The following is a 26,909-nucleotide window of genomic DNA, read 5'->3' as shown; positions in this document are numbered from 1 at the left end:
AAATATGTGTGGAGAGGCCATAAGAAGGTCATTTAGTGGGGATGGGAGGGGGAAACCTGGGAGAGCACAAGGGAAGGGTTGACCTTATCCAAAAAGAAGGTCATTTACATGCACAGGCAGTTAGAGTGTACCTTCATGGCCCAGTGGAGAAAGCAATGATTTGATTTATTTTACCTCTAGGTATTTATTTGTTCTAGGAATTTGTTCTAGGTATTCTTACTTAGAAAAAGAATAGAAAAAGCACTAAAAAATAGTTTTCTAACCAGAGAACTAGACAGATGTTTTAAGTATTATAAATATCTTCATCTCAATATTACTTATAGTGAAAAAAATTACAAGTTCCCCAAATATCCAATAAGAGAAACATCTAAATCTAATAGGTCATTTTTATGTCAAATCTAATAGGTCATTTCCACAAATGAAAACATTTTTATTGTATTATTTTTCTAAATTAAATACTCCACCACAATATAGCCCCAGCATGAAACTATATTTTAAAGCAAAAGAAATTTTTCAACAGCCAACTAGAGTGTACAAACTTAGCCCATCCCTAAGAGGCAGTGACACACCCACCAACCCACTTGCACCTCACCCCCACCCTCCACCCCACCCCCTAACCTCCCATCCCCCACCCCCCGCTGTCACTGGAAAGAGTGTATCACTGACGTTCATTCACTCGACAACTGTATCCTGCAATTTTCTGGGGTATCTCCAGAGGACTCATTTGGCAGTTGGAAATCCTCTAAGCTTCCCCAAATATCTGGCCAGCAACCTTCCCTGAGCATTATGTGCCAAATAGGAAATTTCTTTAGAGAGCCAACACCAGCTCAACTTGGAGAAGACTCAAAATTATCCTTTCACAAACCCAAGGGATAGAGGAATCATTTTCAGAGATGGAAAAAAATATTTAATCTTCTCCTCCCCATAAAAGCAATCATACTAAATTTCCCACTTCAATTTTTGGTTAATGAATCCCAAATTAGGTAAATATACAGATCAATTACCTGCTCCTAGAATAAATAAACAATGTTACCCTGACTTGTGTAAATGCAGGCACATAGACAGCGTGACATAAACATAGTGAAGTGATCTATTCCTAGGGAATATGGGCTACTTTGTTCACGGAATGCTCAAATCTGATTGTCTGGTAGTGACATCCTGATTTATAATGTATGCTGCAAATGGTCAGAAACTTCACTTGGCTACATGGTGGTACCGGCTGGTACAGGAGTACATACACCCAAATACCTTCTATAGACTAATGCAGGATGGTGGTTGGTGGTGCGGGTCTGGGGTTGGTGGTGCAGGTTTCTTATCAACTACCTTTAAAACACAACAACCTCCCTTGCAAAAATGCCCCTAAGGAATGTACAAATTCACTCTGGAATCCCAGAACTTCTCATTGGATTTTGTTCTACAAAGCAATATTTCCATGGGAGATTAGGGGCTTCAGAGGTTAAGCTATTAACACAACATACATTAAATCACTTTTATCAATGAGGTCTATTGTTAGTAAGCCAATGTAATACATTTGTCTCCCTTAATATCTAATCACTTCTGATTGAAAAATTATAACAACCATGAAGGATAGTCTTCTTATTAAATAAAAAAACCTTCATATTGTTCCGAGGGTGGGCACGGGGGGGGGGGGGCACAAACTTAGAAACTGAATTTCTAGAAGACAGTTTTCAGGACATTTTACTGCCTGCTTTGAAATTTCATAAAATTATTGCTAATTTTTAAGCAACTATTGCAAATTAGATCGAGGGGGCAGGTTGTTTTTGTTAAAAATATTATTTGCAGCATACATTATATATATAATAGACACATACATATACATATATATATATCATGAAAAGAACATAAAATAGAAATGCAAAAATTATTTTTTAAACACCGCATTGCCAATTACTTAAATCACACACACATTGAAAACTGAAACTGACGGGAAATGCTGTAGTTAAGTAACTCTTTATAGGTACTGATTTTCCGTTTATCTCCCAATCACTCCATTATCTAAAGTCATGCATCACATTTAGTTTACTCAATTTATCAGGAGATCCATGATCATTCATTTGTCAGATTCACCTTTTCTGTGGTAACTTCCATGCCTGTTAGAACTCCTAAATGACCACTGTTTGAAAATATCTCCCCAGAAAAAACAAACAGCTATTTTACCATTACTGGGTGGCCTCTCAGCAACCAGCCAAAACTGGTGTCAGAAGCTTATCATTCATTCTATTAGAAAGAAACTATGTGTTGTTTAAAAAACAATAGTCAAAAGGTCTAAGTTAGATCTGATAATGACTGCAAGTGACTTTGATTTCAATTGGTTTAGATGCACATTGTTTTCTGTTTTAAATGCATCACTTTTTAAATAAGTAGTGTTTTAAATAAGTAGTTTTCACTCACAAGCCTTGTAAAGTTACTATTAATCCTCATAGTAAAAGCCTATGAGATAGGTATCATTCTTATGAACCTTTTACAAACAAAAATTGAGGCATAGAACAATTCAGTTACTTACCCATGATCAACCAGCAAAAAAGTGCAAAGCAGGGATTTGCACCTGCCGGTTCTGTGCCAGCATCCACAATACATTGACCTTGCTTTTTCTTTTTCTAGAAAAATTTTCTCTTCTACTAATTTCAAGAATGAATGCAAACATTTGATTTACTTTCCAAACTCGCTATGTATCAATACCAACTGAGTTCATTCACTGGACAGATGGATGTGGAATCCATCTCATTCATACTTTGGGTGGAGAACAAATTACTCAGCAACTGATATTGCGATAAAAACATGAGCTCTAGAAAGTTTCTGACAATGAAAGTAACAAAAGGAAATAAAAAATGAAAGAGTTTTGATTCCTTCAAAAAATTATATCAATTGTTTCCCAAACCTTACAGAGCTCAAACATTTTGTGTTGTGTGTGTACTGGGACTTGAGCTCAGGGCCTAGGCACTGTCTCTTAATTTTTTTTGCTCTACTTCCAACCTTGTGGTGGTTAGAGACTTTCCTAACCAAGATGGTTTCAAGTTTTTTTTTTTTTTGTTTTTTGTTTTTTTTTGGCCAGTCCTGGGCCTTGGACTCAGGGCCTGAGCACTGTCCCTGGCTTCTTCCCGCTCAATGCTAGCACTCTGCCACTTGAGCCACAGCGCCGCTTCTGGCCGTTTTCTGTATATGTGGTGCTGGGGAATCGAACCTAGGGCCTCGTGTATCCGAGGCAGGCACTCTTGCCACTAGGCTATATCCCCAGCCCCTCAAGTTTTGATCCTCAGATCTCAGCCTCCTGAGTAGTTAAGATTACAGGTGTGATCTACCAGAGCCCATATCCCACACTTCCAGGCCAAGAATTGGACTAAGAATATGATAAGACAAGCTACAAGAGTAACACCTAGTACTAAGAGGAGGGAGTGGTGGCTTGTGTCCAAGGCAGGACACAGCACTAGCTTGAGAAGTTCACTTCTCTATCATTTTCAGCCTCTGGCACCATGTTGAGCACATGTGGCAGCTAATGCATATTGATCAGGCAATGAACACTCCTCTTTGTAGAATTCAGTCTCTTGAAACTTTCATGTGTCAGATACTGGGAAACCCATCAGAACAGACAATGGGACATTAAACAGAAACTGATTATCTTGGCTGGGAATATGGCCTGATAGCAAGAGTGCTTGCCTCCTATACATGAAGCCCTGGGTTTGATTCCCCAGCACCACATATATAGAAAATGGCCAGAAGTGGCTCTGTGGCTCCGGTGGCAGAGTGCTAGCCTTGAGCAAAAAGAAGCCAGGGACAGTGCTCAGGTCCTGAGTCCAAGCCCCAGGACTGGCAAAAAAGAAAGAAAGAAAGAGAGAGAGAGAGAGAGAGAGAGAGAGAGAGAGAGAGAGAGAGAGAAGAGAAAGAAAGAAAGAAAGAAAGAAAGAAAGAAAGAAAGAAAGAAAGAAAGAAAGAAAGAAAGAAAGAAAGAAAGAAAGAAAGAAACTGATTATCTTAAATCCACTGGGAGAAAAAGGAAAACTGGAAACTAATCTAAAACAAAAGGAGGACACCAAAGTTTTTTAAAAGATAAATATTGCATCATATTAATAATAGCTTCATTCTCTTCATCTTTCCTTGCTAGTTTCTTTTCCTTCCCATGAATTCTCTTCATGAAAGAGAATAGTAAATAGTAAAACATCTTCCAATGGTGAGTAGGCAAATTCTGGTTTTTTTTTTTTTGCTAGATCCTGTTAATGCATGCTATTCCTTCCAAACTCTTGGCCCCCTCACTAGGTATGTTATTCTCATTACAAAAAAAAAAAAATTACAACCAAATCACGTTACAAAATTATTAAACTGGAAGAAGCAAGGGTAAAGTGATTAGAGATTCATCCATAATATTCTGTACTTTCTGGACATAATTTTTATTCCTTTGGTATTGAAAGTCATATTTCTAATGACAGTGCCTTATCATTCTCCACAGCTGGCCTCCATAAAGACAACCAGTCTCCTTTCAAAGACGTGGGGCCACCTTTTTATTTCCAAAACTTTATACTGTAGCAACGGCCGACAAGGGCAAAAGAAATGCATTCCATGAAAGTCCCTACCAACGGCAACTGAAGGGAGAGTTAAGGACTCCTTTAGCAGAATGAAACAAGACCACCTGCTCTCTTTCTATGGAACATCTCTGCCTGAAATTAATTCAGATTTTTATCTAGTCTACAAGTCATTAGACTTGTCATCAGAGCCCATGATGTTTTCTTAAAAGCAAAATAATGTTAAAAGTACATTTCTAGCGGGGCACCAGTAGCTCACACTTGTAATCCTAGCTACCCAGGAGGCTGAGATCTGTGGGCTTTCTCATCATCCCACCTTCCATGCAACATGCTCCCATTCACCCAGAACTTGCCAGTGATGGTCTACATCATTTTCATCGACTGTCTGGCTTATTCTAACCACACTCTGGTGATGAGTATTCATAGCCATATCACAGACAAGAACACTGAGGCCTGAGCAAATCTCACAGCTACTAGAACAGGGATTCACTCCTAGACAGTCGCCTGATGGTAGCAGGTTTGTAACAAGTAGCAGACATACTTAAAACTGACACTGCAGGAGAGGGTGTGGCTAGTACCTCAGCTGAAGTAACATAACGGGGATGCTAGGAATTTATGAATGAGCAGCACTTGGGTAGATGAAGAAGAGGGTCATCTTCTTCCCCTTGAGGATTTTTCAATGCTTGCTTGGCTTTCTTCTGGTGTGGCCCCATACTCTTTGAATGGGCAAGGTGGGATTAGAACAACTGAAGAATAGCTCAGCATGAGTTAAGGGTATTATGGGCAGGTCCATATGGCCCCAGCAAAGAGAGCATCTAGGAAACTAGTGGTGGGGCAACAAGGCTGAGAAAATGAGAAACATAAGAGCCTAGCAAAAGAATAACAACATCAACATTGCCAGGCTGGGTGAGGCACTTGTAGTCCCAGTCCTTTGTAGACAGAAGCAAAAAGGTTGCTCGTTTGAGGTCAGCCAGAGCTACAGATGAGACTGTCTCAAAAAAAAAATTATAACTTAAATGATACCATCAAATGTGTGAAAGAATAGTCACTCATGCTAGAAACTATGTTCAAACTAAAGGCTGCTCTGGGTAGAAGAAGCCTAAACTACCATACAGACCTTGACCATGAGAAGGGCATAGAGCTTTACATCATTCTCCAGGATCTCACCCACAGCCTGAGCCAGGGAGTAGGCAGGTGAGTGATTTCCCAAAAGGCTGTTAGCAGAGCTTACCTGTCATGCCCCTGCTATTGCCCCACGCCTGAGCCAAACCTCCACTTGCATGGCATATTGCCAACAGGTTGCACAGGGTACCATCACTCAAACCCTAATGACATTTGCCCGCCATCCTCTCCAAGCTAAGTGGGCATCCAGTCCATAGGCATCCAGTCCATAGGATTCAGACAGATACACCATTTACTCAAATATTGCCTTTTCAATGACCAAAACCCAGCAGAAGAATAAAACACATCCTGTGACTAGTCTCTATATGCTCTCAAGAGGAATTGAAATTATCACCGTCCAGAACCAGGCTACTCTGCTCTGTGTTCATTTGAGCCCCAGGTACCTGAGCTTCTCCTATTCCCCAGTCTTATATCCTGCTTCATTGAGCAGCTCCCACCCCTGTGAGTCAGGCCATCTGTTTGCACTACAAAGAGTATATATAAACAAAACCACACTTCTCAGGGTTCTGTTGGCAATTGGATAGTTACTTGTTGTATAGAACTGTCCTGCAAGGGGCACAATGTACAGCACCCTTGGCTCTCCTCCCCCCCCCCCCCCCATCACTGTGACAATAAAAAGCACTCCTGTACATGTCCATACACTCACGAAGCTGCTGCTACCGTCCCCAGGGAAGACCAACTCAGAACTTCTAAGTAGCTTGGACTTTCAAAGTTCAGCCACATGAAAGGGATCATCTAAAAAAAAAAACTACACTAATTCTTCCCTTCTAATGATAATGAAATTTCTTAAACAGCCATTCAATCCTCTCCACCCATCAATAAGAGGACTTGGGATTGGGCAATATCATGCCACAGCCAGCCACAGCCGCTGGTACCAGCAACTTCAAATGAACTCCCCTGGGAGCCTGATAAAGAATCTAAGTTCCAGGGAGGCCTGCAACGCCCTGGAATGCTCCCCATTCAAGAGGGAAAAACAAGCTGAAAATCCTCAAGCAGTTCATTAATGCAGAAGGACTATTGCTATGACAAACAAAGCCATAAATACACCATCTTTGCCATGAAGCCTACTCCTGTTTGTATAATTATCAGAAGAAAATCATACCAATCTCTTAAGTTTTGTCCTCTTCACCCCTATCACATCCACTCACAAAAATCATTATAAATTGACAATCCCTCACATGCCCCATTCAAAAGACTCTCCAAGAGCTTACCATTAATACTCAGCAATGAAACTTCCTGCCAGCAACTACCAAAGCACTGCAACTGCATTAATATGCATGTTTTATGTGTTTACTATGAATTATTCATGCAGGGCTCTGCTTATCTCCTAAGTCACCCAGGGACTGCTAGGTCCTATGGAAAGACTCCCCCTCCACAGAAAAGAAACCTAAGCCCAAGACCTTCCTCACCACATCCCATCTCCTCTAAGAGATTTAACTGGTTATTTACATCTTTAATGGCAAAAGAGCTACACTTACTTATAGGTTGTTGAAAAGAACACTATCTAAACAGAAGAAAATTTAAGATAGTCTGCCTGCCCTGATAAATAAGGACCTAATGAATCAAACTACTTCAGAAAAGAGGTAAAAGCCCTTCAACACTTAATAATTTATCATGCTCCATACTAAAACTATAAATCACCTCCCATTTGAGAGCTGATTTCCAATCTCAACCATCCAAAAGATTCCTATATGTCTTTTTTGATTACAGAAATGGAAATTATTGGGGAAATTGTTGAATGGAATGAAGCACTAAGGAGAAAAAAAGTTAGATGCTCACAAGAAAGTAATGACTGCACACATTTCCAGGCAGGCAGTTTTCCTGCCTAAGGGTTTAAATTATGTGACACACCAGCTCTCAGCACAAGCTACATTTATAGACAGCATGTAACCACAGGTTTTCTGAATCATTAGGCCCAGAGGTTGAACTATAAGTGAAACCGACATGGCTATGTCACAGCACAGGTATCACTGTTACTTTGATCATCATCTTAACAGAGGAGATCACCTGGCTAGCAATAAACCATGGCTGACACTGCACATTATGACTAGAGCAGTAAAGGAGAAGATATTTGACTTTCAATTGGTAGATATGGTAAGTCTCCATAGTCATCAGCTCATTTCTTTATAACTGACCAAAGAAATCTTTTGACGGAGTCAAATGAGCACCTTGCTGCATCCCTTCTTTCTGACTCCATGCTATTTGGTTCTTAACTGTTATAATGCTTACACAACAAGCTCTAAAGACAGGAAAAGAGAAAAGAGAGGCAACAGAAAAAAAGAGAGGAAGTGGCACTGTGGCTCAAGTGGTAGAGCACTAGCCTTGAGCTGAAGAGCTCAGGGACAGTGCCCAGGCCTAGAGTCCGAGCCCCATGACTGACAAAAAAAAGGAAAGAAAAGAAAAGAGAAGAAAGAGAACAAAAGAGAGAAGAAACAGCACAGAAATTAGAGGTTTCAAGGTTACAATCAGTGTCCAGACACTTAAATTTTAATAAGATAAGCATCTTGTGCCCTAAATTTGATTTAAACTACATCTGGTATGTTGCACCCTAACTTCCATTTGGTACCAAATAGCAACATATCCTTATTTAATGGCTCATATCCAGACTAGACTAGTAGACAACTATTATGTATGTTTATAAGTCATAAATCACATGCTTGGAGCTAAATTACTTATATATATATATATGTATATATATATATATTCACAAGTACAGACATATATATGTGTGTATATGTGTATACATGTATGTATACAAAATTGATTGACCCAACAGAAGCTTCAATACCAATCAAGCAACTCTGGTGACCATTATTAATATTAATGTTTCTGGAAGGGCTCATTATATTACACTGGCATTTACATAAACATAGTAATTATCAATAGTTCATTTAAGAGAATAGTGAAGTATGCACATATGTATAACTGAAATTGACATTTTAGCCATGATCATTATGGTTTCTGTCAACAAAGTAAGAACTGTCCTCAAATCTTAAGAAATATTATATAAGCCAGTTGTGGTGACACAGGCCTGTAATCCCAGCCACTCAAGAAGCACAAGCAAGAAGATCATGACTTTGACATCAGTGAGGGCTAAGGTAGCAATGTGATCCTGTCTCAAAAACAAAATAAATGGCTGAGAATGTGGCTTAGTGATAAACTGCTTGCCTAGCAGGCATAAAGTCCTGGGTCTGATTCCCCAGTACCACATAAACAGAAAACACCAGAAGTGGCACTGTGGCTCAAGTGGTAGAGTGCTAGTCCTGAAAAAAAAAAGAAGAGGAAGCTCAGGGACAGTGCCCAGGCCCTGAGTTCAAGCCCCAGAACTGGAAAGAAGAAAAAAAAAAAAAACAGAATCAACAAAACAAAAACTAGTTATTCAAAAAGAATAAAACTTATAGACCCCTTGCTAAGTTGACCAATGAGAGAGAGAGAGAGAGAGAGAGAGAGAGGATTCAAATCAATAAAACTAGAGATGACAAACATTCTAAAAATCCAAAAGTTCGTGAGGGACTACTTTCAAAACCTATATACAAACAAGATGGGAAATCTAGAAGAAATGGATAAATTTCTACAGACATATAAGCTGCCTAAGCTGAACCAAAACTATAAATAAATAAAAAAACACTTAAACCCATATCAAGCAATGCAATCAAGAAAGTAATCATAGGGCTGGGGATATGGCCTAGTGGCAAAGAGTGCTTGCCTCCTATACACGAAGCCCTGGGTTCAATTCCCCAGCACCACATATACAGAAAAAGGCCAGAAGTGGCGCTGTGGCTCAAGTGGCAGCCCTGAGCTCAAGCCCCAGGACTGGCAAAAAAAAAAAAAAAAAAGAAAGAAAGAAAGTAATCATAGTCTTCCAGCAAGGAAACATCCAGGTCCTGAAGAATTCACAGCTGAATTCTACAAGACCTTTAAAGATGAACTAACACCAGTCAATATATTTCCATGAAATAGAAATGGAAGGATCACTACCAGACACATTTTAGAAGCCATCATCACACTCATCCAAAAACCAGGGAAAGACCCAACAAAGAACTATAGCCCACTCTCTCTGATAAAGATAAATGCAAAACTCCTTAATAAAATACTAGCCAACAGAATTCAACAACTAATCAAAAGAAGTCATACACTATGGCCACATACTTAAATCAATAAACACCACACTAATAGAGTCAAAAATAAGAAATCATATGATTATATCAATAGTTGCAGAAAAAATCTGGCATCCATTCATGTTGAAAGTTCTGGAAAAGCTAGGAACAGAAGGAACATATCTCAAAAAGATAAAGGCTATGTGTGACAGACCAACAGCCAACATTACACTAAGTAGTGAAAAACTAGAACCATTTCTTCCAAAATCAGGAACAAGGCAAGGATGTCCACACTTTCTCCACTCCTTTTCAATATAATTCTGGAGCTCCTAGCCAGGAACATAAGACAAGAGAAGGACATAAAAGGGATTCACAAAGGAAATGAAGTTGTCAGACTACCCCTATTTATAGATAACATGACCTTACATCTAAAGGACTCTAGAGACTCCATCCCCAAGCTCCTAGAGCTAGTCAGTAACTTTGGTACAGTAACAGGATCCAAAATCAATCCACAAAAATCAGATATCTTTCTGTATACTAACAATGTACAAGCAAAGAGAGAAATTAGTGACGTAGTTCCATTAGCAATAGCCTGCAAAAATAAAAATAAAATATTTAGGAATAAGCCTAACCAAGGAAGCAAAGATCTCTATAGTGAAAATTATAAAAATCTGAAGAAAGAAGCTGAAGATGACATCAGGAAATGGAAAGACCTCTCATGTTCAGAGATAGGTAGAAATAATATTGTGAAAATAACCATACTACAAAAGACTATCTACAAATTTAACACAATCCCCATCAAAATGCCATTGACATTCTTCACTGAAACAAAGAAAACAATCCAAAAATTCATATGGAACAAAAAAAAGTCCTCAAATAGCCAAAGCAATTCTCAGCAAAAAAAAAAAAAAAAAAAAAAAAGTGAAGGGGTTGGGGGGGGGGAGGGAAGCAGTGCTGTGGTATCACAATCCCAGACCTCAAGCTCTAACAGAGCCCTGATACACTACAACAGTTGAGTGGGGTTTTTTAAATGGGCTACACATGCATAGTGAAATTTTACTCATTCATTAGAAAGAATAAGATTATATCATTTGCAGGAAAACGGATGGACCTAAAACAAATCATACTAAGTGAGGAAAGCCAAGCTTAGACAAATGCCCAAGTTTTTTCTTATATGTGGAAACTAAATCTAAAATATAACTAGACATGATAACGTATACAGGACTTTAGGCATTCACACACAATCAGACTAAAAGAGGATACCTTTAGGGGAGAAACGCAACGGTGCAACTTCTCTGAACATTTAAAATACTATTTATTAAAATAAATCCCAGGAAATTTTATTCCTGATGTTGCTATTGTTGTTGGTAGTGGTGATGGTGGTGTTTCTTTGTTGCCTTGTTTTTTTGTTTGGGGTTTTTTTTTTTGCATGGCAGGGTGGGGGGAAGGGGGGTAGGAAGGAATAAGGAAGGGCAAATAAATGCAATTATGCAATTCAGTATAACACTACATGGGAGATGTCCTATGTGCCTTATGGGCAAGGATGGGAAGGGAAAACTGGGGGAAAGAAAAGAAAGGGATACCAGGCACCAGTGCCTCACACTAATCTTAGCTACCCAGCCCTGGGCTGGCTTCAAATCATGATCCTTAGATCTCAATCTTCTGAGAAGCTAAAAAAGGAAAGTCCTGGAGACTCTTATTTCCAATTAATCACAGAAAAAGCTAGAAGTGGTGCTGTGGCTCATGTGGTAGAGTGCTATACCTAGGTAAAAGAAGCTCAGGGACAGTGTCAAGGATCAGAGTTCAAGCCCCAGGACCAGCAAAAAGAAAAGGAGAGGAGAGGGAGTGAAATTTAAAAAATAAATAAAAAATAAAAAAATAAAAGAAAGGAATGGAAAAGAAAAGAAAAAAGAAATGTCCTCATTACTTTCCTTACAAGATGGCAGCCCTTTTGTATCACATATTAATAACAAAATTATAAATAAATATAAAAAATTCAAAAGGGCTGAGAGCGTAACTCCAACAGTAGAAGCATGCCTAGCATGTGCAAGGCCCTGGGTTCAACCTCCAGCAATGAAAAACAAAACAAGGAAATATTGCATAGCAAAGGTACCAAAAGATTTCCACCAATATGCTTTAAATAGTTCCCCTGAGGAAAAATTACTTTAATCATCTAGTAAACAAAGTCCAGAAGCAGAGAGAAGGAAGGAAGGAAAACAAAAGAGATGTGAAGGGAAGGGAGAAAAGAAAAGAAAGGTTAGCTAAAAGAGAACATTTGATTCTACAAATCAAAATTTTGCAGTATGTGAATAAATGTAATCATGATTTTTTTTTATATGTGTGATGAGGAATATGGCCTGAGAGAAGCTTGCCAGGCAAGCACTCTACTACAGAACAATGCCCCAAACCCTAATCATGATTTTTTAATTTCACCAGTAAGGCTAAGCCTGATTTTGTTAGTTTGTATTTGAAAAGACTTATGATAGACACATCTAGGATAGTCCTAGCAGAAAATTACAATGGCTAGATAGCGAGGTGCATATGAACACATAAGATAATGCTAAGCGAAATGAACTCCCAAGTTACGGAAACAAGTGGTTTGTCATTGTTGTTATTTTCAACATACCATGTGAAATTATGCCCTTTTTCTTTTGTCTTTCCCATGGTTTTACTGATATAACTGTAACTGATTTTATTACCCTGGATATTGTATATACATGTATTGGAACTAGGGAAGGGAAAGGGAATATCAAAATTGAGAGACAAAGGATAAAAGGACAAATCAATGCAACAGCAATACTTACAAAACTATATGGTGTTAAACCAATAGTACAACTCATAGTGGGGGGCGGGTAAAGGGGAAGGGGGAGGTGGGGGAAAAATGAGGGAGGAAGTAGCAAGTTGGATAAGAAATGTACTCACTGTCTACGTATGAAACTGTAACCCTCTGTATATCACTCTACCGGTAAAGAAATATATGTATGTATATATGTATGTATAAAACAGTGAGACAAAGGGTAAATGGCAAAGCAATGCAACACCAATACTTACAAGACAATATGTTGTAAACTAACTGTACAACTTGGGGGGGTTGGAGAGGAGGGAAGGTGGGAGAAAAATGAGGGAAATGAGGTAACATGTCTGATAATAAATGTGCTCACTACCTTACGTATGTAACTGTAACCCCTCTGTACATCACCTTGACAATAAAAATTAAAATTTTTTAAAAGACAAGATAAAATAATACTAAATTTTCTGTATTTCTTCCACTGAACAATCGTTAACAAACTGAGCAAAGACAACTTTAGGACCATCTGCCAGGCAGGTTATCTGTTGCACCCAGAGTTTTGGCCCTGGCTTGTCATGCCTGGGTTCCAATGGCATTTATAGGCCTCCAAATCACTTCAGGCACTATAAATGTCATCACGTCTTGTTATAATGGGGTTGTGATGACTCAAAACAACTCAGTGGCTTGTTGACACTGAATCAACACTATATTGTCACCAACTGATACCCACATATGATAAAGTAATGCTTGGTTTCTGCTCAAATATAAGAAATTTGTGTTGTCCAAATATTAGTAGCAGCTTAAAGAAAATCTAGTTTACCTGCAGTCACTGTCCGAAACAGGAACTTTAAAAGGAGTATGTATTTCCTAATATTTTTGCTAATCTGTATTATGTATTTTACCTAATCTATGTTTTTAGCATTATAAGTAAGTTAAAGTAAAAAACCATTGTTACCACTACAAGTATAAAATTCTAACCATGAAGTAAAATAGAATCTTGGGATTTTAATGCTGAAAAAGGTAAAGGTAATGGTTGTAGTAATAAATTATACCAAAAAATACACATAATAAGATATCAACTGACACATAAATAATTCAAGGCATTTACCTAATAGAATTTTCTCTATGTTACACATTTTTAAATGACAAGGCAATCAGAAAATAAACTAATGTTAGTAATTTGTTCAAAAATGGAGTTTCCAGTAGATCACTCAATTCTAGAAATTGAGTAACAACTATTACAGTATTTAGTTAACAAATGAATGAATAATCTAATATTCAGATTATGGTTCCTCAGGTTTTATAATAATTAAATGAAACTTGAATTAAAGTCGGTAAGACCTCTAGTTTATTGGACAAGGCTAGAGCATGAAGATAATGGAGGAAGAGTCAGTCAAGAGATATATGACTTTAATCCTAGCAGTGTCACTCACTCTGCCCCTATGTCATTCCAAACTTCAAGTTCCAAGAGGGCAGAGAAGAGACTAAACAGAGAAGAAAATTTTCAATTATAAAGATTCTACAAAGTAACAATTTAGTTGTAAATTGACATTTTAATGTAATAACTTTTACTTATGAATATTATCAATATATCTAAATAAAGTAGGATTATAGCCCACTTGCAGAGTGCTTGTCTGGCATGCAATAGGCCTTAGATTCCCACTGTTTTGATACATTCCTTCTGAATAGATCACCTAAGGTATCCCTTCAAGTTTGCTCTAGCGCGTGGCTCGTGCCTGTGATCTTAGCTATTTGGCAGGTTGCGTTCTGAGGATCCCTGCTCACAGCTAGCCCAGGTAGAAAAGCCCATGAGAGGGCTGGGAATATGGCCTAGTAGCTAGAGTGCTTGCCTTGTATACATGAAGCCCAAGGTTCAATTCCCCAGCACCACATATATAGAAAATGGCCAGAAGTGGCGCTGTGGCTCAAGTGGCAGAGTGCTAGCCTTGAGCAAAAAGAAGCCAGGGACAGTGCTCAGGCCCTGAGTCCAAGCCCAGGACTGGCAAAAAAAAAAAAAAAAAAAGAAAAGAAAAGTCCATGAGACACTTACCACAATTAACCACCAAAAAGCTAGAAGTAGACCTGTGGTTCAAGTGCTAGTTTGAGCAAAAGAGACAAGCAAGAGCACAAGACCCTGAGTCCAAGCCCTAGTACTGGCACACGCGTGTGTACACACACACACCACATTAAAAAAAAAAAAAAAGTTAGCCAAGAACCAAACCCTGTTTCATTGTATCTCTCACCCAGTTGTCATTTAGGAAAAAGTAAGGAAATAAAGCATGAGAAATAACTCAGTAACAGAAGTACTTTTCCATACTGCTATTCCTATCCACAGCGCTACCACATACATGCGTGCTTATTAACTTTCATTCTCCTAAGACTTTCCTTCAAAACAGACTGAGATGAAGAAGGAAGGAGTCTTTAAGTCCAACTTTTCTTTTTCTAAAACCATATATTAGACATTATCTTCAAGTATCACTCTCAAATTAAAATTGGCTTAAGCATCCTCATTATCATAAGACTAGCAGAGAGGGTATGAAATGAGAAGAAAAACTATCTCTAATTTGTCATCAATAAAATAAATCAGAAAATAGCCTTTATTCTTAAGAGTGTAATTTACGGATTTTAGTCATTTATTTTAAAAATTAATGCAAATTGTTAACAAAGAGTTAATTGATTAAGTCAGCTGATTACCACAGTTAATGAACCACACAGACTTAATCTTCTTTGAAAACATCAACTAATCATTTCCCAGGTGTCAAGGGGTAAATCGTTAAATAAAAAATAAACTTCTGTCCTTCCTTTCAGAGGAGATAGTTGAGTGTGTTTTCTTTGCAGATTCCAATCCAGCAACAAGCAGTTTTCAGGACATTTCTTTTCTTATATGGCTATACTTAAAGAGCTGCTATCACTTCCGGGGGGCGGGGGGGGGGGGCAGGTTCCCCTCTGTCATAATAAAAGAAAGCCAGCTTATAAACTGTGTCATTTTGAATTACTTCAAAAATGAGCAAGAAATACTTCTTAAATGAAAATGCACAAATGAAAGTCATTGGAACTTTCATATGGGAAAGTGAGTTTTCTGAAAAAAAAAAACACTTAAAAAGCAGAGAGTGATCAAGGAATAACACAGGATATTTGATGGAGGTTGAACTGTTCTAATCCTGATTGCATGATTACACAAATGTATGTAACACCTAGAAATAGGTTCATCAGAGTACAGAGGGTATGTTCTGAGTTCAATCCCCAGCACCAAAAAAGCCACAACTTTTTATTATAAAATGTACACAGACAGGTCAATTATATGCCCCTTTTATAAGTAAATGCACTTTGTAAATGCCAATACTCAGCTAGGCACGCTGGTAACAGGTCTGTACTCCCAGCCCTCAGGAGACTGAGGCAGGAGGATCATGAGTGTGAGGCCAATCTGGGCTGCATACGTAGCAACACTATTTCTCAAAAAGAAATAGGTAAATTAGTACATAATAAACATTAATACTCAGAGCCTTCTTTTATGAAATCTGTAAAATCATATCCTCTTCTTCACATTTAGAAAAATTAAGGCCAACCTTTCCCCACACACACCCCACTACAAAAATGGCAGGGAGGGGGTAAGAAAATAAGCAGCATTAGAAAAAATCAGAAATACATCCTATATGTGTCCAGTCCATCCAATTCTCAGTTGGGGGCTCTATTGTACACAGATAGAGCCAGCTGTCTTTGATCTGCCGATGTTCATGAAGCAGGAGAGCTCTGGAGCAGACCAAAGTTCCAAGTCATTTTGACAAATCACTTAGACCTCGTAAAGAGTACGAAGGCCTTAGTAAAACTTGGCCCCTCTCCATTCTCTTTTTCATTCCTTCAATCACATCTAAATGCTTGAAAAATTGATCTAGATTACTGTGGGGCTTGTTGCACATAGAATCTACTGTTAAAGACCTCTCTAATGAATTCCCTGGCAGAGAAGTGCAAGAGTCCGCTGCAAACCCATCCTTCTTAGCACGAGTGTCTCTTAACACCATGTGCGCTTTTGTTGGTTTAATTATTTACAGAGGGGAGAATCAAACTTTCACTGCCTTCCAGTTAGTAGGTTCAATTTTTAAGCTGTGAATTTTGTTTTTCACTAGATTCTCAACTTCCAGTGATTACTTAGCAAATTCTTTCAACACCTCACTGCACCAAATATTAAAGAAGTAAATTTTTCATGTCAGAAGTGAGCTAGAAAAAAAAAATCCAGAATTTTGTTGCAAAAGCAATTAGTCATTTCTCAATAAACCATTTGACAACTGACTCAGAATTATGTGTGTGCCTTTTTACTTATTAGACTTTCTTTTTTTATTTCTTAGACTCTGTCAAAACATAGCAACTTTGTCTCTCCCACCTCTCTCTCTTTCTTCTCTCTCTTAGCCTTCTGAATGCCTACTCTTCCAGGTGGGTGCCACCTCCCCCTTCCTGAGCTTGGGTCTCCTTCTCTCTGAGCCTTCCTCTGGCAATTAGTGTGCATTACTATTTCAACCAATGAGTTTGCTCTGCTAGAAAAAATATTTCAGCTTTGTAACCAGAGGTTTCAGCAAGAACCAGTGACTTCCTCTGAAGAGTTGGCTTTAATGATGAGAGAACAGGTCCCTTTGACCACACAGTCGGATGCTATGAAGCTAGGAAACCTTTAAACATGTTTGGCAAGGAAGAGATAACTTCTCTAAACAAACAAAAAAAAACAACAACAAAAAACAAAAAGCCTCCTCTGGAGTGCCAAGAGACTTTATTCTCATTTGCTTGTTCATTACCTTCTACCACTTCGTATGAGAGAATTTTGAATTGTCCTACCAACATCAAGCAACAAATGCCCTTAAAAATCTCTGTGTCAGGGCTGGGAATATGGCCTAGTGGCAAGAGTGCTTGCCTCGCATACATGAAGCCCTGGGTTATATTCCTCAGCACCACATATATAGAAAATGACCAGAAGCGGCTCTGTGGCTCAAGTGGCTGAGTAGCTAGCCTTGAGCAAAAAGAAGCCAGGGACAGTGCTCAGGCCCTGAGTCCAAGGTCCAGGACTGGCAAATAAAAAAAAAAAAAAGTCTCATGTCACTTCTATCCCTTACTGAACCTGAAATGGAACTCTCTGTTATGCTAAGGGTGTTTTGAATTAACAGATGTGTAATTTGAAAGACAAATGGTGTTCCTAGATAATATCATGGTAGTATAGGAGCAATTTGGCAGGCAGAAATCAGCCTGTACCTAAAGAGAATAGAAAGAAGGCTAGGTTGAAGGGAAATGTACTCTGTTCAGCATGGAGCTGTTTGGGACAAGGTCTATGTCAAGGGAGATGCTATACTTTGCAGGATGTAGCTATGTCATGGCTGAAGCATGAGTCTCCATCAACATATGCTGAACTAATTAAAGGATTTCTGAAAATGGCACAAAAATGCCCAAAAGGTGGCCTGAGAAGATACCAGCCTCTGAAATGAGTTATTTCATCATAAGGAATTGTTTTATCATTAATCAAGGGTTTATTTGACCATGTATAAAGGAACTCTTCTAATTATCCAGAGCAACAACAAACACAAACTAGGGTTCTGAGTTCAAATCTTGTTTCTACCATTTAGTAACTGAATGACTGAGCAAATACCCTACCTGTTTTTGTGTTGATCCTTTACCCAGAAAAAGTTGTACTGCTAATAAATTAAGTGGCCTAAGACCTCAAAAGCACTTAGGACCACCTATGCCAGGTTCAAAGAAGACACTAAAAATTTTAGTCATTATTCTTGTAGTTCCTTCCCCCAACTTCTCCACATAGCATGCATGTAACTCAGCCATGCCTCTGTCTCAAACTAATTTACTGGAGTCCTCAAAAGAAGAGGAACTGAATCAAGAAAGACTGCCTATGGGACAAGCACCCAAGGGGCCTTTTTCAGTAGCCTGAGGCCCTTTGATTGGACCCGTTTTTCCTTCATTCATCAGGAACAAGACTCATGAATGTCCTGACTGGACATGGGAGGGTCTTCCCACCTCCGTCCCCATCCCAAGGCCTCCCTGAGATGGGGAGCCACTCCCTCTTCAAAGAGGGCCTTTTGTCCTATCCAGGCTGTTTTCACTGTGCCGTGGTCTCAGACAGCTTTCTTTTGTGTTCTATTTAAATACAGAATGACAGTCCACGAATATAATGTGGAAAAACTTTGACTTATCTTTTCATAAGAGCTACTGTATCAAATCCGGGATTTGAAAACAGCAAAATAACCCATTCTCTACATACAGGGGAATTCTCACAGGGTTACCAAGTGTTTGAGAGAAAAGTTAAAAAGACAGATGCAGACATGGCTACTCTCAAACATATCAGGGATCGGCAGTAGGGGTGGGCAAGGAGGGGGAGAAGAGGAGGGGAGTCAAATGGAGAGAAACAGCGTTGCTAAGCCACTTGCTTGGATAGAGACAGCAATTTTCTTTTTTCTCCATCAGGATCCTAATGGGGCCTCCAGGGGCCTGAGGGAATTTAGAGCTGGCAATACCAGGCACATAGGATGATCTGAGGATGCCAAGCACTCTACAACTGCCATGTACTCCCAGCCCTTTTTCTATATTTCATTTTCAGACAAAGCCTTGCTATGTAGCCCCTGCTAGGCTCAAAGTTGTGATCCTCCTGCTTCAGCCTCCCAAATGCTAAGATTACAGACTCAAACCACCAAGCCTGCTGCTGTAGATTGTTCCTTCTTAATATCCATATTAGCATTTATGCATTCATTCATTTAACTTTATTTTGTCCTATTCAAGATCATAAGGATAAAGCAATGGATGAAATTAAAATCCCTGCCTTGTGGAAGAAGTTAAGATAACAGAAGACAATAGTGGCTCATTCCTGTGGGAGGCTGAGATCAAAGAATCAAGTTTCAAAGTCAGACAAATCCCCAACTCTCATTTCCAATTAACCAGAAAAAACACAGAAATGAAGACGTGGCTCAGATGGTAGAGAGCCAACCTTGAGCAAAACAGCTAATGGAGGGTACAAGGCCCTGGGTTCAAGACCCTCTAAAAATAGTAACAAATAATACTTACGTAACTTAATACACTTAATGTCAGGGGATGAGAAGTATAAAAAAGAAATCAGGAAAGAATCAGAGATCACCTATAAGCAAAGACTTGCAGGAGGTAAAAACAAATAAGATAAGCGGAGCCAAGAGCATTCAAGAAGAGAGAAAGAAGTGCAGAGGCCTGAAAGCCCTCACCATGTTAGGGCAAAGGTGCCTGGAGTGTATGAGCAGGAGAAAGGGGAAGGAGATGAGGTCTGGGAAGTAGTATAGAAGCCAGACAGGGAGAATCTTGTAGGACCTGGATTTATGAAATAAGAAGGTGGAGATGCACCACTAGGACTAGGGTTTCTCGTCAATCTACAGAGAAAGATATCCATCTACAATCAGCTCTTTTAGGATCTGTCTCTGCTGGAGAAAGCCCCAGCCATGTCCAGTGACCGAGCAAGGCCATTTCAACCTGACACAAGACAGTCAGCTCTTATTCTCAGTCTCAACTAGGTTGCCCAAGGTCTTGTCATAGTTCAAGATTTCTTCTGCAAGTCCTGTTTACTCTCCTTGCATAGGCATTGATTTTAATACATGTCTTAAACTCCAACTTGTGTCTCAGTGTCTGTTTCTGAACCACTCAACTGGTATGTGACAGGCCAATGGAGCTTTCAAGCAGAAGAAGGTTGTGATCTGATTGATGGTAGAAAAGGTTTGCTATAGTTACTGTTGGTGGCAGACAGAAAGAAGTAGGATGACCATAAGAAGAGATTACAATAACCCAAACAAGACATAGTAGTCCCTTGGGCCAGTGTGTAATGCAGATAAAAATGGTACAAATATAAATAAATACTTAAAAAAAAAAAGATTGGACTCAGCAAGGCACCAGTGTCTCATGCCTATAATCCCAGCTACTCAGGAGGCTGAGATCTGAGGATCACAGCTCCAAGCAGCCTGGGCAGAAAATTCTTACCTCCCCTTGAGGCCCTCAAAAACTAGAAGTGGCACTACTGTGTTTCAAAGTAGAGCTCTAGCCTTGAGCAAGAGCTCAGGGACAGATCCCAGACCCTGAGTTCAAGCCCCACAACAGACAAAAAACAATTTTGAAAAAAGATTGGCCTCTATATTTTCAGGATTGACTTTTTTGTTGGTGGTGGTGGTGGTATTTTTTATCCTTTCCTTTTCTGTCATTCTGTTTTCTCATTTATTTTTCTTTCTTTCCTTTGTTGTTTTGCTGTTGCCTGGTTGGTTGATATTTAGCAGTCTATGCGTTGAACTATGGGGCCTCAAACTTGTTGGCCAGGCTATCTATCACTTGAGCCACAGAGTTTTTTTTTTAGACAGGATTTCACAATGCAACCCAGATTAGTCTTGAACTTTGTGATCCTCTTGTCTCTGCCTCTAAAATGCTGAGATTACATGCACGCACCACCACACCCAACTCTATCATTGTGATTTTCCGGTGGATTAGATATTGAGGTTGAAAAGAAAAAGAAGAGTCAATACAGAATCAAAGGTTTGGAGCCTGAGTAGGATTGGAGCAACCATCACTGAGATAAGGAATTCCACAGAGAAAGCATATTTAGGGCCTTAGTGAAGATCAGGAGTCCAACTTTGAATCTGTTATGTTTGAGGGGACTATTGGACAGCCCAGTGGATATGTGAAGCTAGTAGTTGGACAGTGGTATGGACTAGATTCCTAAATTTGAAATTTGTCACCTTATTGATGATATTTAAAGCCATGAGACTGAATAAGGCCACCAAAGAAGTAGAGCATTTGCAGAAGAAAATAGGCAGATAGAAACAGGCAGAGGATTTCGAGGTGATAATAAGGTGGGGCCAACAAGAAAGGAAGACAGAAAACAATGTAGTTTCCTGGAAACCAAATGAATTGTTTCATGGAACAAGACAGGATATACTATGCCCAGTAAAGCTAAATAGCTAAGTAAGACCAGAGCTAGTCTAGCACTTCCCTACATTTGCCTAGCATGTACAAGGCCCAGAATACAATTCCCAGAACCACAAAAATATAAAGAGAACAGACTTGAGCATGAGTCTTTGGCGTTAACAACATGGAGGTCATTAGAAACTTTGATAAAAAGTCAAAAAATCCTTAAGTCCTGACAAGCATGGATTGAGGAAAAATTGGAGGCAAAGGCAGTAATACTGACAAACCTGTCAAAATGTTATTGCAAAGAAGACATTAAAAAGAATATGCTGATACCTAAAGGGAAATGTGAGAGAAAGAGGGGATTTTGTAAAACACTGAGGAAACATACTGAGAGGGAGGCTGGGATCTAGAATATGAATGAATATTGAATAGAAGGAAACGGCCAACTTCTTTCAGAACACCCAGGAAAGACAGACTGCAGTGAAGCACAAGTGATGCTGGTGGAGTCACGGGAGCTTATGGAGTCCTCTCTTCAATGCTTCTATTTGCACCTTTGTAAAAAAGCAAAATCAATATCTGAGCAGAACTTCCTGGAAATCTGAAGAGAGAGAATGAAGCAGGAAACTGAACAGACTAATGAGGAAGCAAGTCCAAAACTTGAGGGTCGTTTCATGATTGTTTGTCTATTACTACTACTGGGGCTTAAACTCGGTGCCACGAGCTCACTTGGATTTTTTATGCAAGACCAGTGCTCTACCCTTTGAGCCACAACTCTACTTCTTGCTTTTTGCTGGTTAATTGGAGATACAGTCTTGCAGGCTTTCCAATCTGGGTTGGCTTCCAGCCTCAATCCTCAGACCTCAGCCTCCTTAGGAGCTAGGATTACAGGGTTAGTCATTGGTGCCTGGCTGTCATTTCATGAATTTCACGTGAAAAAGGTCAGTGTAGTTAGCATAGTTTTATATTGTCTAGCCACTCTGTGGCAAAATATGGCAGATTAGTATTAACCAGGAGTTTTGCAGAGCACAACATGTAAGTTAAAGGGCCCAAGTTGCTGATGAAAGGAAGTAATTTTAACAATGGGCCATAAAATATAAGCTGACGAAGTAAATAAATGATTTGAAGAATGGGTAATAGGATCAAGGGGCTTTAAGACCCAGGGAGGTCAACAGAGATTAAGTTCAGGATGTAAAGGAAATGAACTAGAGAGTTTTGCAATATAGCTGTTCCAACTATAAACTAGCTCTAGAAGCTAGTGATGGATTGCTGACTCAGCTAAAAGAGGCGGAAGACTTCCAACAGCTGTTGATCTCCTAAAGTGTAAAGAAGGCTTCAAAGATGACCAGAGAAAGAGCAAAAACTACAACTAAGACACAATCAGTGACAGAGCTTTAGGACCTGTCATTGCCAGAAGAGAGATGGCCGGGAACAGGCCACTGCTTCTTGCCATCCTCAGATGAGAAAGACTGGGTTTCCTTCTGACTTCCCTATACAAAAGGAAGTCAAATTTAACACTGGAAGGCAAAATTTGACACTTAGCCACAGGAAGGAATGCAGTGCTAAGTCAGTTCATATCTAAGTCTCCATTTGTAAACCAAAAACATGACAGGGACTGCCAGGATCAGATGTTCCCAAACTGTGCGTACTCCTGACTTAGTATGTACAGGTTTGGACCTAAGCATTTATATGCTCTATAAAACTTCCCCGGTAATTATTTGGCTATGCCAAGTTTGGAGAGCTGATGGACAGTCATCCAAGGTCTTTAGAAATTGTAACCTTCCAAGTTATTGTGATGAATTAATGCTTTTAAAAGCTGAAATGAATCCTTTGTAAAGCTGAATTCTCCCCAGATATGATCAAGGAAATGTGTAGCCCTATTTGCCCTGGCAGCCATATTACAATCATATGGGAAACCAGACTAAAAACAAAGCTGAAACCTAGTGAGGAGAGGAGAATCAAGAAAAACACAAAGAAAGAAGGGAACTGGAACCCTGACTGTACCTCACCTGAACTCCACTTGCCTTCAGGATTTTTTACTTTCATGGGCCAAGAAATAACCCGTATTGTTTAAGTCAATTTCAGTTGGGTTTTCTATTTCTTGTTTCTTGAAACAAAGAGTTCTCCACACCCTTCCCTACATCAAAATTAAAGCAGTGTCAAAGTACTTGCTTGCTTTTTTTACTCCCCTTTAACAATTTAAACTGTGAGTACAATTGATATATTTCAGATATTTTACTTCAATTTTTTGGTTAGCTTTTCTTTTTCTTTGGAACAGGGTCACACTATGTAACCCAGACTGGATTTGAACTCATGATCCTCTTGCTTCAGTCTCTTGAGTGCTGGGATTACAGATGTAAACTACTACTCCTGGTTTTTAAAAAAAAAATAGTTCAATTCTTAAATAGAAGAGAATTTAAGTATTTCCTTTAAAAATGAAGGATTTAAACTTTTTCAGCATTTACAGAGAAAAGTTTCTCCACGCTGAGTTAAAAAATGAAAGATTTAGATACAAAGTTATATGCCAATCTCTGACATTGTAACAGGATATTTCCATGTCTTTATGTGGAAATCCAAAAAAAAATTTTTTTTAATTTTTTTTGCCAGACCTATGGCTTGAACTCAGGGCCCAGGCACAGCCTCTGAGCCTCTTTGTGCTCAAGTCTGGTACTCTACCACCTGAACAACAGCGTCACTTCCTGCCTGGGCTGGCTTCAAACTGTGATCCTCAGATCTCAGCCTCTTGAGTAGCTAAGATTATAGGTATAAGCCACCAGCACCAAGACCAAAAAATATACAGGCTTCCTAAACACCCATTAGTCCCTCAAAAATAGGGCTGGGAATATGGCCTAGTGGCAAGAGTGCTTGCCTTATATACATGAAGCCCTGGGTTTGATTCCTCAGCACCACATATATAGAAAATGGCCAGAAGTGGCGCTGTGGCTCAAGTGGTAGAGTGCTAACCTTGAGCAAAAAGAAGCCAGGGACAGTGCTCCGGCCCTGAGTTCAAGCCCCAGGACTGGCAAAAAAAAAAAAATAGATATAATGTCACTAAATATGTATTTGTAGATAAGTGAATAAAAGCTTATTTTCAAAGTTAAGAGGAATTATATGTTATTGGCTGATACTATGTAAACCTAAAAGAAACCTACGCTTGTTGTTCACAAAGTTGCAACTCCAGATCTGGACAATAAAGCTCCCATCCTTGGCAACAGTGGCTTAATTTTTCAATGCATAGAATGGTCATTACATTTCCTCCTTTCATTCATTTCTCAGTTTCTTATTACCTTGGGGTCAAACATGAGCTGAGGGCTAATAACCAAAAGTATTGAGATTTCACCATGAAACTTCAGACTGTCTATTCTGTCATCTTCTGAGAGAAGAGACATATTTCTTTCATCATAGGTCAGTGCTATCCTCCATCAGAGGTGACTAAATATAAATTAACCATGCTACTTTAGGAATGCTAATGGTTCCATTTTCTCAGCACCTGTTAATAAAAGCAAGATTTGAATTAAAGAGGAACAAAGTAATCATTGGCATAGAATGCTTTTTTCTGATATTTCTGAATAAATTCAGCAAAGGATGAAAGAAACCTGTTCTACCATTTATGGAAGATTAAGTCCTAGATATGCTCCTTGATATGCTCCACAGAAGCATCTTAACCTATCTCCAAACTTGCTCTTCTTTACCTCATCCTGCAAGCCAAGATCAAGCACCTAGAAAAGGGACAAAAATCTCAGAAACATGAACAAGAGAATCAAGTAAGTTAGAAAAGGAGTAAAGGTCTAGGAGTCAGAGAAAAATGAAATGGACTCAAGAGTTCCTGTTCCTGATCTCTCTCAGCTCATTTTCCAGAACTTGCCTATTTATCACAAAGACATACTTCAAATAAGAAAACTGTAGGCTCCAAATAAATTTATTAATCCTTCCTTTTCCTCTTTGAAATTTAAGGTTGCAACATGCTGCCATTAACACAGATCAACCATGTTTTTTATCTTCATGTGTCTAGTACTTTACTCCCTTTAATTCATTGAATTATTCCAGGACTGCCAGATCTTGAGAAATTCCCCTTCCTCTCATAATGCTGAGTTGTCAAGATATTACTTAGGGCAGAGGTATGTCTCAATGGTAGAATGCCTACCTAGCAAGTGCAAGACCCTGTATTCAAACCTCAGTGCCACCAAGTATATGACTATTCAGCAAATATTGACAGAGACCTCTATGGAACATATAAGGTACCAAAGAAATGTTATTGACACTTCAAAACCATCAACTTGATCATTTGCAAGAAGCCCAAAATTTTGATGTTGAAACTTGTTAAATTTTTCTCATGCCAGTCACATAGCATATGGAATTATTAGGTTCTGTCTCAAATCCTAAGTGCAAAGTGGATTCCAAATTCCTCTGGGAGGTTCACACCCTTCTCTGCCTTTCTGTAGTACTGGAACTACTGCTCACTGGAACACTATAGACACTCAGTACTAATAAAGGCTCTGGAATATACAAATGGTGGCATACATTCCTCAAGATCAAAAAGTAAGATACAGTGGGGCACCGGTGCCTTGGGCTTTAACACTAGCTACTCAGAGGGTGAGATCTGATAATCATGGCCTGAATCCAGCCTGGGCAGGAGACTCTTATCTCCAACTAGTCACCAAAATCCAGAAGTGGAGCTGAGGCTAGAGACTAGCCTTGAGCAAAAAAAGCTCAGGGACAGCTCCCAGGCACTGAGTTCAAGCTCCAGAACTGCGGGGGTGGGGGAGGGAAGTAGGATATAATTAATTTCCTTCATTCTAAAAATAGGGCTCCACAATTAGTTCCTTTTTAGTTGTTCTATATTCAATGCAGTCAGAATCTCTTTCAACTTATCATTTGCAGGCTGGAAATTTAGGTCAGAGTAGAGAGCTTGCCTCTCATGCATAAGGGCCTGGATTTGATCCCAAAACTACAATAAATAGGTTAAATAAATAAAATACTTTGTAATCTCCCTTTACTTTCTAGTTATCCTGATCTAGCTCCTAGCACTTAATAGGCACCCCAAAGCCAATGTAACAATATGATTCTAGTGATACAAGATACACATTTAGGCTCTTGAAAGCTGTGTTGTTTTCTCTTAATGAAAATGTACAATAAAATGTTTATGAGTACCTGCATAAAGGACATGGACAGTAATTAACTACAGCCTAATAATTACCTTGAAGAAGATAATCTTTGCAGTGATATGTACTAAAAACCTCAAAGTTCTTCAGAGATGGCCCACCAATTTGAAAACTGGATAGGGGGCATGGTCTTTGAGGGTGGTAGAGTGTATAATCTTTGGTTGATGGTCCATATGACAAGTTCTAGACCAAGCTGAAAGCACTGGCATGTGCCAGTGACACATCACAGGAGTCCTCTTAGGCCTGAGAT

General features: G+C 39.1%; 1 protein-coding gene across 1 annotated transcript in view; it reads right to left on the bottom strand.

Moving 5' to 3' along the window:
* Positions 1-26,909, bottom strand: part of Lrp2 (LDL receptor related protein 2) — a 195,972-nt gene that overhangs the window by 162,855 nt on the left and 6,208 nt on the right. The gene's annotated exons all lie outside the window — the stretch shown is intronic.

This window comes from Perognathus longimembris, chromosome 4 (assembly GCF_023159225.1).
Source record: "Perognathus longimembris pacificus isolate PPM17 chromosome 4, ASM2315922v1, whole genome shotgun sequence".
NCBI classification, from domain to species: Eukaryota; Metazoa; Chordata; class Mammalia; order Rodentia; family Heteromyidae; genus Perognathus; species Perognathus longimembris.
Note: the sequence above shows the minus strand (reverse complement) of the source record. Positions and strands in the feature narration are given on the sequence as shown.